The sequence below is a fragment of the Arvicola amphibius genome, chromosome 2 (assembly GCF_903992535.2).
Source record: "Arvicola amphibius chromosome 2, mArvAmp1.2, whole genome shotgun sequence".
Lineage (NCBI taxonomy): Eukaryota > Metazoa > Chordata > Mammalia > Rodentia > Cricetidae > Arvicola > Arvicola amphibius.
Window position 1 is genome coordinate 188,511,880 of NC_052048.2, and position 14,653 is coordinate 188,526,532.

At 37.0% G+C, this 14,653-nt stretch overlaps 1 pseudogene and 1 gene segment (V, D, J or C); both read left to right on the top strand.

Moving 5' to 3' along the window:
* LOC119806829 overlaps window positions 1–14,653 on the top strand; it is a 238,803-nt gene that overhangs the window by 53,219 nt on the left and 170,931 nt on the right.
* Window positions 6,482–10,304, top strand: LOC119806821 (annotated as a pseudogene).

Below are 14,653 nucleotides of genomic sequence, written 5' to 3' on the forward strand. Positions count from 1 at the left end.
ATTTCCTCTGAGTTGTCTCTCTGTAAGCTACCGAGTATTATTTTCTCTCTTTTTTTTTTCCAGCCTACTTTGCACATCTACATTTTTTTTCAAAAATGTTTTTAACTTTAAAAGACTTCCATTACTTTGGCCTCCTTTTTTTCCTCCAGCCTGCCTTAAACACCCTCCCTCAGGCCTCTCCCATGGCCCTCTGTTCTAAAATTTACAGACTCTTTTTCTATGGTTATATTTATTTCAAGTGTTTGTATGTCTTTGTGTGTGTGTGTGTGTGTGTGTGTGCTTGTCAGTTTTGTATTCACAAATAGAATTTTAAATGATAGCTACTCATAAAAGTGTAGTGATCCTAGGATTCATGAGTGTCTAGGACTATTGGTGCTTCCAACATCTGCAGTCTTGCTGACTACTTCTGGCACCATGATTCCTACAGAAGACACTCAGGTCTGTTCAGCTCAGAAGCCTCTGGGCCCTGTGTCTGAACTGCACACTGTATTCAACATAAGGGACTTACCTATCATCTCTGGGTGCAAACAATTGCAATAGTCTTTAAGTTTTCAGGAGGCAGTTGGACAACGCTAATGAAAAACTCAAAGGGGGGTTTTCCAAATGTAGGATATTGGGTCTTCTTAAATGTTTGGCTCCTGGAGGAGGTGTTCCTAACCTAGATAAGAAATTATCTAGCTTGAGAAAAATAATATTATACTTCTAAGACAAGGTTGCCTATGAAAAGCTATCAGTTATCATATACCAAAAGTGGAGAAGGGTGGTTGTAATGATGGATCAAGACCATTGCAATGTGCCTCTTTTCTCAGGTGGTTTTAGATCGTGTGACATTGACAGCTAAAACTAAACCAACACAGCACTCAATTTTTGCGATTCTCTCTCTTTTGTATAGAAAGTTCTGGGCAGGATTGAGAGAATGCTACTGATCCTCTATTATTGTATTCAGTATTGTGCTTGCTGCCTCCTGTATTCAACTCATTTTCAGGGCATCTCACCACTTTGCTATAAATCACATAAGATACAAATCCTGGGAAGAACATAAAGTGAGTGAGAAGTTGCCCTGAACATAGAAGGCAAAGCAAAGGCCAACGTGGGTTCCTGGATTACAAGTTAGGAACGTCCTAAAAAGAAAATAATTTTGGAAGACAATTGGCCCTTGATTAATCTTGATTCAGCACCTATAAATGAAAATAATTACAGAAGATTCTCCTACCAATTGATGAACCTTCACAAGGTAAACATCCATTCTATGGAACCTAAAACGAAGCTGATCTATATCTTGACTTTTCTGTAAAGACTGACTTTTATGTTTCATTTCCTTTACTTTATTTATCTTCTCCACCATAATAACTAAATATCCCAAACTATTTTTTTAAATTTCTCTCTGCATACATTTCTCATATCTCTTTATTGTCAAACAGATTTTTTTCCATGGAGGGAAATCTTACACTGTTTTCTTTGTTATTCACATTTTGCTTCCATTTTATTTAATCGGTTTTTAAATTAAATATTTCTTTTTCTTTTGCAGTTATCACATGCACTACTGTTTGGTCTTCATTTACAATTGTTACTATATTGTAATTAATTCTTAACTTTGTTGCAGTGGGGAATCTTGGTTCAGCCTCAATGTGATATGACATGATTTGTCAAGTCCCAAGGGATGCCTACCCCTTTCTGAACAAAGAAAGATTGAATGGAAGGGGCAAATGGGAAATGGGGCAGGGAATTGGATGATAATGTGGGAAGAAAACTGTAATTGAAATAAAACATTAAAAACATAAACAGCAATTTTAATACTAATGTTCATCATTCTCTGCCACCTGAATGCCCACAAAATACAACCACCATTTGCAGCCACAAAAAAATAGGGGGGTAGCTTCGCCATGTAGAAAACAACTTATGCTTTTCTCCAAAGCCATTGACTATTTGTAGTTTTTCATCCAGATAATGGATCACATGGAATTTCATGTGATCCAAGTTATCATGTTACCTGGTGATGGAAGAACAACATGGTGTTGTCATAATTCTTATTTTTCTCAGGAAACTGTATAGTTCATATTACATGGGTTCATTGTTCCATATCATGTCTAGAAAACATTACAAACCAGCAGAAGTCTGAGCCTTGGTCTTTTCTGGTTTTTCTGTTCTTTTTAGGTATACTTTTCCCAGCATTATTTGTGAAAAAAATTAACTTTTCTAAAGAGTGTGTTTTGGGCACCTTTTGTAGTGATCAGGTAGATGTAGCTTTGTGGATTTTAAAATAAGTTCTCTACTCTATTAAATTAATCTATATATCTGTGTTTTGTTACAATTACTGTGTATTAACTTGGATGGGTACTATAATTTAGCCTGCCTTTTTTTCCTACTCAAGATTACTTTACCTTTCAGGTAGGAATGGATCTTAATTTTGTTTTACTTAGTTCTTTAAAGGACAGCACTAGAATTGTGATGGAGAACGAGTTAACTGTGACAATCAAATTTTGTAAAATAAACATCTTTTAATTACTTTATTTAATGTCTATCATTTTCATTGTAAATGTCTTTTACCCTCATGGGTAGGCATAACTAGTTTTTGTTGATGGTATTTTATACGAGGCTTTCATCCTCCTTTTTTTTATTAAGTTTATTATTGTTCTATGAAAAGGCTACTGGGATTGTTATATTGACTTTATCGTGCTACCTGGTGGTGTTTATCATGTCCATAAAATTTTTGCATAAGTCCTTTAGTTTTTATTAGGTATAGTATCATATCTCCTTGCAAAAAGCAATAATCTCATTTTTTACTTTGCTATTTTCTTCATTTAGCACATGTATAGCACTAATTGAATTAGTGAGATATCAAAAACGAAGGCATAAAATTGAGACAGAGACAGGTTGTAGAGAATAGAATATTATAAGGGAAAATGTGGTTAAATGGGATCATATTTCATTGTATAAATATATGAAATTCTCAAGAAGAAAGTAAATATTTTTGCTTTTAATTATTTGAAATTATCATATTATTATAACATTTCTCCTTTACTTTTCCCCTTAAAATACTTTGTCTCTATACACACACACACACACACACACACACACACACACACACGTGTGTGTGTGTATTCCTGAGTATAATCTGATCAGTGTGTATAATAATACATTTATGGATGTTTTCAGGGCTTACAATTTGGTTCAGGAAATTCGATTTGTGTGTTCTTCCCTGGGGAAGACCACTTCTCCCATTTCCAGCTTTCCTTGGGTACTTATAGTTCTTTACGTAGGTTTGAGTCCTCATGTGTTTTCCTATCTACTTTGGCATGACAACAAGTCTAGTGTTTGTTCAGTTCTCATTTGGGCTATAAGAAATATTTTACACAACAAATTCCCTCATCTTCTGGCTTTAGAGTCTTTCCTCCTCTGCTTCTGCAATGTTGTCGGAGCCTTAGGTATAAGGCAGTTTTGCAGATATATCCACTGTGATTGGGTTTCACAGTTCCACATTTTGATTGATTATAGTTTTCTGTAATTACCACTGTCTGTAGCAAAGAGGATTTTTCTTGTTGGGGGTGAAGACTACACTTACCTGTTGGCATAAGGAGAAAATGTATTCTGAATTTGTTTACTGAACTACAGGAAAACAAGAAACACTCCAATTTGTAGCAGAATATTGGGGGGAGATTAATTTTCAAGGAAGAGTTAGTTCAGATATCATCTATGAAGTCAATTATCTTTAGAAATATAAAGTCTTTATATCTGACATTGAGAAATCAATATCTGTTATCTACCTCTTTTATGAAATGGCAGCAAGACATCCAAGGCCAGATAGCTCTTGTATGAGTACCAGTCTAGAATATGGTCACCATGCTTTATTTTACACTACTTGTTGCATGAACTTAAAAACCTTAATTCTACACTGTAAAGCCCATTTGATCATCTAGGAATGAAGAATATTAAGAAAAGTATGAGGTTCATGAAATAATATAATCAAGTGTAAAATACACACCAAGAAAATAACTCCTATTTCCAAAATTGAAATGCATTCATGGATAGGCCAAGCATTGAATGGTGACTAACAGAATGCTTTAGAGAAAGACACAAAGGAATTTGTATTAGAATGAATAATATCAGGACCAGCACAGACTTTCAAATGGAGTGTAATCAGCTGTTTTTGTGAATCTACCCTACGTACCTCAGTATAGAGCATGAGAACATTGTTACGATCCACAGTAGTCTTTTCTAAACTATTTTTCTTGATAGCCTGGAGAAAGCTGACCTCTGGTCATAAATAGAAGCACAAATATTAAATGACTAAATTTCAAGTTCTAGCTATAGAACCCTGGCGTGCTATACTCTTCAACGTTGCTTTACAGATAGTGTCATACTGAGATCAATGGATGTCAGTATCCCTATGGCTAAAATGATTTTACATGTTCATTGGGAGATAATCCCATTGTGGGCCACCTGTCTAGAATATAGTGGAATGTGGAAATACTAGAAGAAATATCTGACTTTTTACTCCAAACCAGTAGGCCTGTAAATACTTCTGACAAGAAAGTAAAACACCAATTTTGCATTTAATTTACCAATATTACAGAAGTATTTCTTATATCCAAGCTAACCTAATGATATCAACACACTCTGTCACCTGGACATGAGGACCAAAATGGAAAAGCTGGGTCATGATAAAGTAAGGTTCTAAGACACAATGCCAGGAAAAAGTAAGTTTGGTGTTCATACTGTGTCAAGGGAAAAATGGCAAGAGGAGCCAGATGTTTACCTTGTCTCTTAGGAACCCTTGGCTTTGGGCAGTAGCCTTTCACATGCCACCTGTAACAAGTCTGATACTTCACAAGAGTTTTCTTATCTTCTTGAAGCCTTGAAACCTTATGTCAATTTAAGATCATAACTTGCAAAAAATTGAATCCATCTGAATCAATATACATTCCTTGTTAATTAAAATAATTCCTTTCTTCATATTTCGCCATAAAAGAATTTTTTAAAGGAAATGAGCCTCCATATATAGGAAATGTAGTGCATGACTCCTGTGTGAAATGTCTTGAAAATCTATGAGGTATTTTAGAAATATAATAGTACTCCACTCGGGCATGACCCCATGGGCCATTTTATAACATTTAGAGGATAGAGGTGAGAGATCAAAGTGCTGATTCTGTTGTGTAGCTGAGCCAGTCATGCCAGGAGTGGGCACAGAGATATTTAACAGGCCTGTCGAGGTTGTTTTCTCCAGTAATGTTGCTAACCATTTCTTTCAATATCCTGCATGCCCAGTATTATCAAAACCAATCACAAGAATCTGAAATCAGATTTTCCATTCTTAGAAGCACATCTAAGACATTTCCCCCTACCATTTAGAGAATTTAGTCATGAAATTTTTGTGTTCTTGTCCCTAAACAACACAGACATCGGACTAATTAGAAAATAGATTGTACAACAGGATTTCTCAAGTTGTATGATAAATTACATATAATCTCACATAGCATCTTTCAATACACTTTTTCTAGCAAGTTAGTTCTCAATAAATTTCAAGAATGGGACTTAGCATTTTTCTAGAACTGTTCATGGATCTTCTAGAGGAGTGTATACTCTGAACAGAAGACAGACTGACCATTTTTCAAGACTCATATCTCATTTGGAGAATGGGTTTCTATCTCAAACTACCTACTTCTAGATGACAGGGAAGTATTAATTTTTATGCAGAATGCTGATACAAATATGAAGAAGTTGAAACTGGATCCATAAAAGCATAAACAGTGAGAGTCAAAGGTCATGACACAGAGGAAAGGAGAATGTGGTATTGGTCTGTATTTGGGACACACTGAGAAGGCTCCTACTCATACTTTATCCCTCAATCTTTAAATCACTTGCTGTTTATGGGCTTTGTTACAGAGTTGTTCAGGTGAAAGCCAACAGTTTTGAGCAAGTCCAGTCATCCATTTCTCATGAATTCATTCTCTAGTTCTTATCACCAAGCCCTTGAAGATGACCTTTCTATATGATAGATTATTCTAGAGATAAGAATCTTCAGCTTATATTTATTAGATACAGAAACAATGTAATTCTTCTCAGAGGGTTCTATACCTCTGAATATCCACTTAACCAACTTTAGCAGGTCATCTTGAAATTAAGTTTCTTTGATGTCTGGGTATGTCTAAGGACCATGATTGTGCTCTACCTTCTAATGTCTTTATATAAGCCTAGGAAGACCCAGCTACATAGATAGTCTGTGGTTCTACTGTCTTTGTATCCTGGCTGCCTTTCAAGAATCAGCTGTTCTCCGCACCACGAAGAAAAGTTTCCTTATTACATGTTCCTCACCTACCCACAGAATGTACAGATAAAGCAGAGATAATGAATGACCTAGAAAGGGGAAAGCCACAGGTGTGCTTGGGAAGGGGCAGTGGGGCACCTCCCCTCTGTATCTCCTTCTCCCTCCAGCAGAGTATAAATGTAAGCTCTCCCCAAGCACTCACTACCTTCTGCCAAGATGAGTGCACTCCTATTCCTGGCCCTTGTGGGAGCTGCTGGTGAGTTCCATGCCTTAACCCAGGTCCTGCTCTTCCCTCTCCTAGAGGCCATGAACCCTACCACTAAAGATGCTTCTTGTGCTTTCTGTACTCCAGTGTCCCCTGTCTTCCTACAGTAGCTCTGCATCTGTATTTTCTGGTTTCTTTGTAAGCTTCATCTTTCTTATCCCCTGTACTGTTGTTTACTATGGGATCCCAATGGCTAGAAATGGAGGAATGTGGAGGTTCTATGAAATGAACCATAAGAACTCTGCTTTGGGTCCAACAGTTTGAGGTTAGCTCAGCCACAAACATATTTACAGATAAATACTCTAATTTGAAAGCTGAACACCTCATTATACTGGGGATTAATGTATAAAGTTGTGACCTTATGTATTAGGAAGGACAAATTTATATATATATATATATATATATATATATATATATATATATGAGTTTAATATGTTATAATTTCTATGTATTGTTATTTATTAACATATATTAAATTCAGAAATGATATTAAGATTCATAAACATGCAATCAAGGTTAAAAATCAATGATCTTGGTCAATAACATTCTATCCCTATATTCTACATAAGACTTTAATATATAGACTGAGCTGTAAAAACACTTAGACATATTGAGGACTACACAACCAAGTTATTTTCCAAGATAGTTTTAACTATTCTAATCCCCTTAAGCTCTGTTAGACACAGGGTATCAAGGAATTATTTACAAGTGATTAAAGCAAGTAGTTTTAATAAGCACAACAATTCCTGTGCCTATTCCTGTGAGGTCATCCCTTGCCTTGTCCTCTGTAACCCATTAGAACACTATCACTTACAGAGAATCTTTCTATTATATTATGGACAGTGCTCTGTATTATGAACTGTCATAAGACACCATAGGCCTACTGTAGCCTTTTTGCCTTTAGTTACTGTAATAAATAAAGATTCCTAATTAGATTAAGGTTGACAAAGGACTGAAGACTGAAATTTCAGGATCTTAGTGAATTGTCTTCTCTATTCTTTTCTACACAAGTTGCTTTTCCTGTCGACGATGATAAGATTGTTGGAGGCTACACCTGCCAGAAGAATTCTGTCCCCTACCAGGTATCTCTGAACTCTGGCTAGCACTTCTGTGGAGGCTCCCTCATCAATAACCAATGGGTAGTATCTGCAGCTCATTGCTACAAGAGGTAAGTGATGGGCTCTGTCTTTACAGAACAAATATGACATTTCCAAGGGAATGGGATTAGATCAGGCATGAACTGAGCTGTTTAGATGAATGAAAGAGACAGAGAAGAGAGACTATTGACTACAACTTCTTTCATGAGTTTGTAGAGAATAAGGACAAAGAATATGAAGCCCTTTATACCCTGGAATGATCCAAAGTCAATCAGGGATATAAATAACAAAAGAAAGGAAAGTTAATTTTAGGGATAATAGAAATAACATGAAGTCACTCAAAGGCTTCACATAGTTATAGTGGTTCCTGTAGCAGGGATATAAACAGAGATTTTTAGATTTCGGAAAAATCAACAGCCTTTTTTTGAATTATAAAGGCTATCTAATATATCTATTCTCGTTCTGAATTTGGATATAAGTATCTTGATAGATCATAAAAATTTGTATTTTGACTATTACATCTAACTGGATGTCAGCATCAACTGGATTTCTGTGATGCTACTACAGTTTTGGCCCTTAAATGTTTTCATATGTAGTCTCTATGATGGCATAGTTTCTATAAATTATGTTGCTGAGGAACAAGTAGTTTTGGTTTTTTGAGTACCAGGTTTCTAAATGGGTGATTGGAGGTTTGTACAATCATGAGGCAGTATCTGCATACACAAATGGGAGAGACTGATCCGTGATTGGGGAGAGTGGACTTGGACATAGGTGCCACCTAAGAAATAGGAAAATGACAGCTGGAATTCTAATGTCATACTTGTCTTCTTGACCTTCAGGCACCTAGAGCATGTTAAGAAGACACAGTGACAACTCAGGCTTTGAGCTCAAACTGTCTATTTAAATTGATTTCATTATAAAGAGAAAACCGGGTGTCAGATTCATTAAAAGAGGGTTTCTTACCAGAATATCCATCTGGATCATCCTGGTTCTAATTCAGAAACTTGAGAAATAAACCCGGATTATTAATTTTCAAAGCGAGTTCTGGGGTGACATAGTTGCACGGTTCAAGCTATTCCTTTTTGATTATTTGTTGTTTTTATTGAAATAATGTTTCTCTGTGAAGCTCTGAATGTCCTAGAAATCACTCTGTAGTCCAGGCTAGCCTTAGTCTCAGAGATCTTCCTGCCTCTACCCCTGATTGAGAGACTAAAGCGCATGTGTATCTATTGCCCAGTATTAGACCATATTATTGGATGGTTCGTATTCATTGGGGAACAGTAAGTTGTTAAGCATTCTCCATGTGCTCATATTACTTGTCTTTAAAGTAGAAAGAAATTTGGGTCTCAAGATGGTACTTCCACATCACACCTTTGCTATCTTTTTGAGGTTAAGCCAGGCCTCATCCCCTCTCCAGACTTATCCAGCAAAAAAGGTTAAATGACTGTGGACTATCAGAGATTATGCATAGGGACTTTCTGCCATGTCTCTTCTTTCCAACAGCCGCATCCAAGTGAGACTGGGAGAACACAACATCAATGTCGCAGAAGGCACTGAGCAGTATGTCACTGCCTCCAAGATCATCAAGCATCCCAGCTTTAGCTCCTCAACCCTGAACAATGACATCATGCTGATCAAGCTCGCTTCCCCTGTGACCCTCAATGCCAAAGTGGCTACTGTATCTCTGCCCACCTCCTGCACAGCTGCTGGCACTCAGTGCCTCATCTCTGGCTGGGGCAACACCTTGAGCTCTGGCGGTAAGTACTTTCTCCACATCTTTTGAGAGCTAAGCCAGATTCTACACATAAATGATTGGCTTCTAGGCCATAAATGCATGACAGTACCCCAAAACATAAGGTTCTAAGATGGTCAAAGAGGCATTGACCTACAGAATGATCTGGTTCCAAAATGTAAACAGGAGAATTGCAGAATGTACTACCATTAGTTCCAAGAAAGACTTCAATAATGACTATTCTTAGTATTAGAAAAACACAGCAATCCTCTATACTATTATATCCCATGGTGACTCTAGTGCCTCCTCAATGGAGGCTTCAGTGGTCACAAACTGGACAACACTGAAATATTGATCCCTAGTCTGGTCTCTCTCACATTCCTTCTTCTCTTTTCTTCACAGTGAACAACCCAGACTTGCTCCAGTGCCTGAATGCCCCAATCCTGTCTCAGTCTGCCTGTCAATCCGCCTACCCTGGACAGATAACCAGTAACATGATTTGTGTTGGCTACCTGGAGGGAGGCAAAGATTCCTGCCAGGTAATTGGTTCTCTTCTCATATAAATATCTTGGGAATGTATTGGCCTAGTGTGTGGGTTATGAAGTTTCCTCTCATGGATCCATGGAAAAGGGAAGCGTTCTATTCTGGATGTCATTCCAACACATTAGCGAGAATGGGGGATTGGATAAAAAATGGAGATCCAGGGAGGCTAGAATTGTATCTTCAGGTCAGAGTGAATGTAGTCTTTTTTTTTTCAAATGCCCCTTCATTAATCACTTTATTCCTCTATCCTAGGGTGACTCTGGTGGCCCTGTGGTCTGCAATGGACAGCTCCAGGGCATTGTCTCCTGGGGCTATGGCTGTGCCCAGAAGAATCTCCCTGGTGTGTACACCAAGGTCTGCAACTATGTTACCTGGATTAAGAACACCATTGCTGCCAACTAAGAATCCTTCAATCCTCTGAAATCACTATGGCAATAAACTGAATTCCTTACTTTCTGAGTCTTGAGTTGATCTATTTATACTTTTGTTTGTGAGAAATTCACATCCATTTGAGGTTATTTTTCTCTATCCTTGAGATAGGGATAGCATTCTACACCTCCAAACATGTTTCATGGAATAGTAGGTCAAAAGCAGTTGAAAAGAACCTAACGTTGCATGGTAGAAATATAGAGGTTTTGGTTTTCTTTAGAAAGTCATTTATCAGAATATAGATGGTGAAAAGTCTTAATTTTCTTTTACATTCATGTGTGGTTTTTGAATGAACACTTCCATTTCATCATTAGCAATAAATATCATGTATTTTAAACAGGAGTTTTACTATTCGATTGCAATGGGTCCCGAAGGTGTTAATGTACTCATTTATCATCAGAGACACTAAGATTCTTACACACATTGATTATTGTGGTATCATTTTTTTCCTCAGAGAAAACACATGTAGGGCTTTTTCATGTGCCCACAGGAAAACCTTCCCATTGTCTCTATTCCTATATATATGCCTATAACATTTTCTTTCAGTTATCCATGATAATAGAATAAGTATGCAGCATTCTGAGATCTACATAGACATTCCCACACTTATTTACTCTCCCTATAGAGTCATTGTTATTGGAGTGGCAAAGCTAGACAACAAATGCACAGAGGGCAATGTCGTACAGCACCTTTCTCCAAGCAGATGATGAACCTAGGGATTCCCTCTTCTCCCTTGTGCTCTGTGCCCTGCTTTGCATTCGCTCCTGCAGCAACTCTGCCAACCATGAGGACTTTGTGCAGCATGCACATTGTCTGCCTAGGTGCTGTGAAACATTATGGCAAAGAATCTCAGCTCAGGCAAAACACACTCAAATCATCACTTGCTTTTGTGTCTTTATCACTAGATTTAACCTTGAGCAAGCTCAGTCATTTCTCTACATGCTACATTACAATGTAAAATTGCATCATGTATTTTTTTCTTTTTGAGACAACATATTACTTTGATTCTTGGGTGACCCTTGAACTTTCAGTGTGAATCAATACGTCTGAGTCTAATAAAGATTCTTTTTCTCACAGAAATAAAAAATAAAATTTGAAATGAATAAGGAGGCAGGGCTCATTTCCCCTGAGTTGTCTCTATGCTACCTATTACTATTTCCCCTTTTTCTCTTTCCAACCTTCTGTGCACATCTACATTTTTCAAGAGTGTTTTTAATTTAAAAAGTCATCCATCAATTTGGTCTCCTTTTTTTCCTCCAGCCTCTCCCAAACACCTTCCCTCGGGCCTCTCCCATGGCCCTCTATTTTAAAATTTACAGTCTCATTTTTTTAAATTCACATTTTGCCTTCTTTTTATTTAATCATGTTTTACAATAAATCTTTCTTTTTCTTATGTAGTTATCATGTGCAGTACTATTCAGTGTTTATTTACAATTTTTACCGTATTTTAAATAATTATTGACTTTGATGCAGTGGGGATGCTTGGTTCAGCCTCAACGTGATATGACATCCTTTGGTGAGTCCCATGGGATACCTACCCCTTTCTGAACAAAGAAGGATTGGATGGAAGGGGTGAATGGGAGGTGGGGCAGGGAATTGCAAAACAAGATGGAGAGGAACCTTTACTTGAAATATAATATTAAAAACTTAAACAACAATTTGAGCACTAATTTTCATCATTCTCTGCCACCCAGATGACCACATAGTACAACGAGCCAACCCAAATTCAATACCCATATCTTTATCTTTTCTAGCATGATAGGTTGTCCTAAAACTGTAAATAAAAATAAATCCTTTCACAGTTAAATCGCTTTGTTAGGTATTTTAAAAGAATCAACAAAATGAGTGAATAATGAAATTTGGCTATTGCGACAGAGGTTTTTTTGTCATTTTTGTTCTTTTGTTGGTATTATTTGTTTCTTTGTCAGGAAGGTAATAGGCACTTATACTCCAAAAGCAGACTACCTCTTAAGAAAACGTTTCCCCAAAACAAATATCCAATTCTTAAATGTGCAAACTGTGACACAAAGCATATATAGGACAACATAAATTGTACAGAGGACTAGCTCCACAAATACTGAATTCAAAGACATTTCTAAAAGTATGAAAAAACGAATGTTTACTTGTGAAATGATGAATGACTTCAAAAGGTTGCAAATATGAGTTCATGAGAAAATGAACTGAGAGTCTGGGTGAGAAATTCACCATGATGAAGGGGAAATTTAGCTGTGATATTGAAATTTTGAAACAAAGCAAAAACACCAAACATAAATGTAAGCAAGGGAAAAACTCACAAAATTAAATAGAAATGGCAATGAAAGAATTCTCTAAAAGGATTGAGGAGAAGAAAGAATGTCAGGGAGAGGGAGACTTTCAAAGAAGAGTTAATGCCAATACTGCTTTAATTATTCTACATATTAAAAACAGAAGGAACATTGCCCAATTCATTTTATGAGAGGCTATTACACTGATTCTTAAACTACATAAAGACTCAGAAATAAAGGAGAATTTCAGTCCCTTTCAACATAAATGGAAAACTTCTCAATAAAGCACTTGCAAAACAAATGCAAAAATACATCGAAAAAATTATCCAGCATGACTAAGCATGCTTCTGTGTTTCAACTAAGGGATACATAGATGTGGAGACACAGAACTGGCTTAGAGTGCAGGCTCCTGGGACAGATGAGACAAAGTTGGGAAACAGTTGCTTGGCAAACCAAGCATAGATGAAAGCAAACTTTCTCTGCCCATTTCTCAAATGTTCTGTCAGAATCTGTACCTTGGATAAGGAAGTGACCTTTGAGCTCAGTCTTCACGCTCTACCAGTTACAAAGGAATGCTTTGCTTCTCTATACTTTTTGCCTTGTTTCTATGTACTTCTTTTCATTTTTATTACTGTTATTAATTGAGGTATTTTTTTCTTGCAAGGAGAGACAAGATTCTCATGATCATGTATGTGAGTAAAGGGGGGGTTTCATAGTTGAGGTAATTCTTCTTAGGCTGTATAAAAGGCCATACAAAATAAAGCTTGTTATACAGTTGTTCACACTCTGCATCCCCTGTGTCCTGATTTGTTTGAGAGCCTTACCCAGGGACCCCAACGCACTAGACATTGACACATGGATGATTAAATATGAGTAACTCACTAAGTAAAATCTGCCACATGCACAGACCAGAAGGAAAAGGTCACATGATTATTCTAGTAGAAGAAAAAGTAATAGCCTTTACCAAAATACAATATCCCTTCATGATCAATGTCCTGGAAAAACTAAAGATATAAGGGACATCTCTAGAAATGATAGGGGTGATATACACAAGTCCATAGCGAACATCAAACTTGATGGAAAGAAACTCCAATTATTAACAATAAAATCAAGAACAAGATATGGTTATCAACACTATACCTACTCAATATAGTACATGAAGTTGTCCCTAGAACAATAAGACAACTAAATGATACCAAGAGGATGCAAACTGGAAGGAAAAATGTCTAAGTATATTTATTTGCAGAAGATATGATGGTGTTCATAAATGACCCAAATTATCCATTAAAGCTACAACACCTGAAAAACACTTTGGGTAAAAAAGCAGGATATAAAATTAATACAAAGAAATCAGCAGCCTTCCCATATACAAATGGCAAGCAGACTGAGAAAGAAATGATGGAAACAATACTTTTGGCAATAACGTCAAATGTATGTATTTGAGTTACTCTAACCAAGCAAGTATAAAAACCTACATAATCAACACTTTTCTTTTTTTGGTTTTTTATTTATTTAAATTTTTTCCCAAATTCCCACTCCCTCCAAAGAAAAGGCGGGATACCTTGCTCAGCCTAGATATAGGGACTTAGTCTTACCTCAAAGTGTATGTCAAGATACTCATTAAAAGTAATTTCAAGATGGTGGACTATGAAAAAAAACTCCCACTCCCTCCCCTCCTCCCACTACTCTCCCTTCTCAGATCCTCCCACCCCACCCCCTCTAATCCTAAGAGGGCCATTAACCCCGCCCTGTGTAAAGCCCTCCCTACTACATCTTGGTTGATCAAGGTTTACATCCATAGGGAATAGTTTCCCAAGAAGCCGGTACATGCATTAGTGACAAATCCCAGTGTCACTATCAGTGGCCCTGCAGTCTGCCCTAACTATCAACCCTCTTCAAAGGGGCTTGGTTGTTCCCATGCTCATTCACTCCCAGTCCAGTTGGAGCTGGTGAGCTACCATTAGCTCAAGCAAAGTGTCTCAGTGAATGAATCCCACATGATCTTGAATTCCTTGTTCATACTCTCATTCCTTCCACTCTTTAACTGGATCTTGGGAG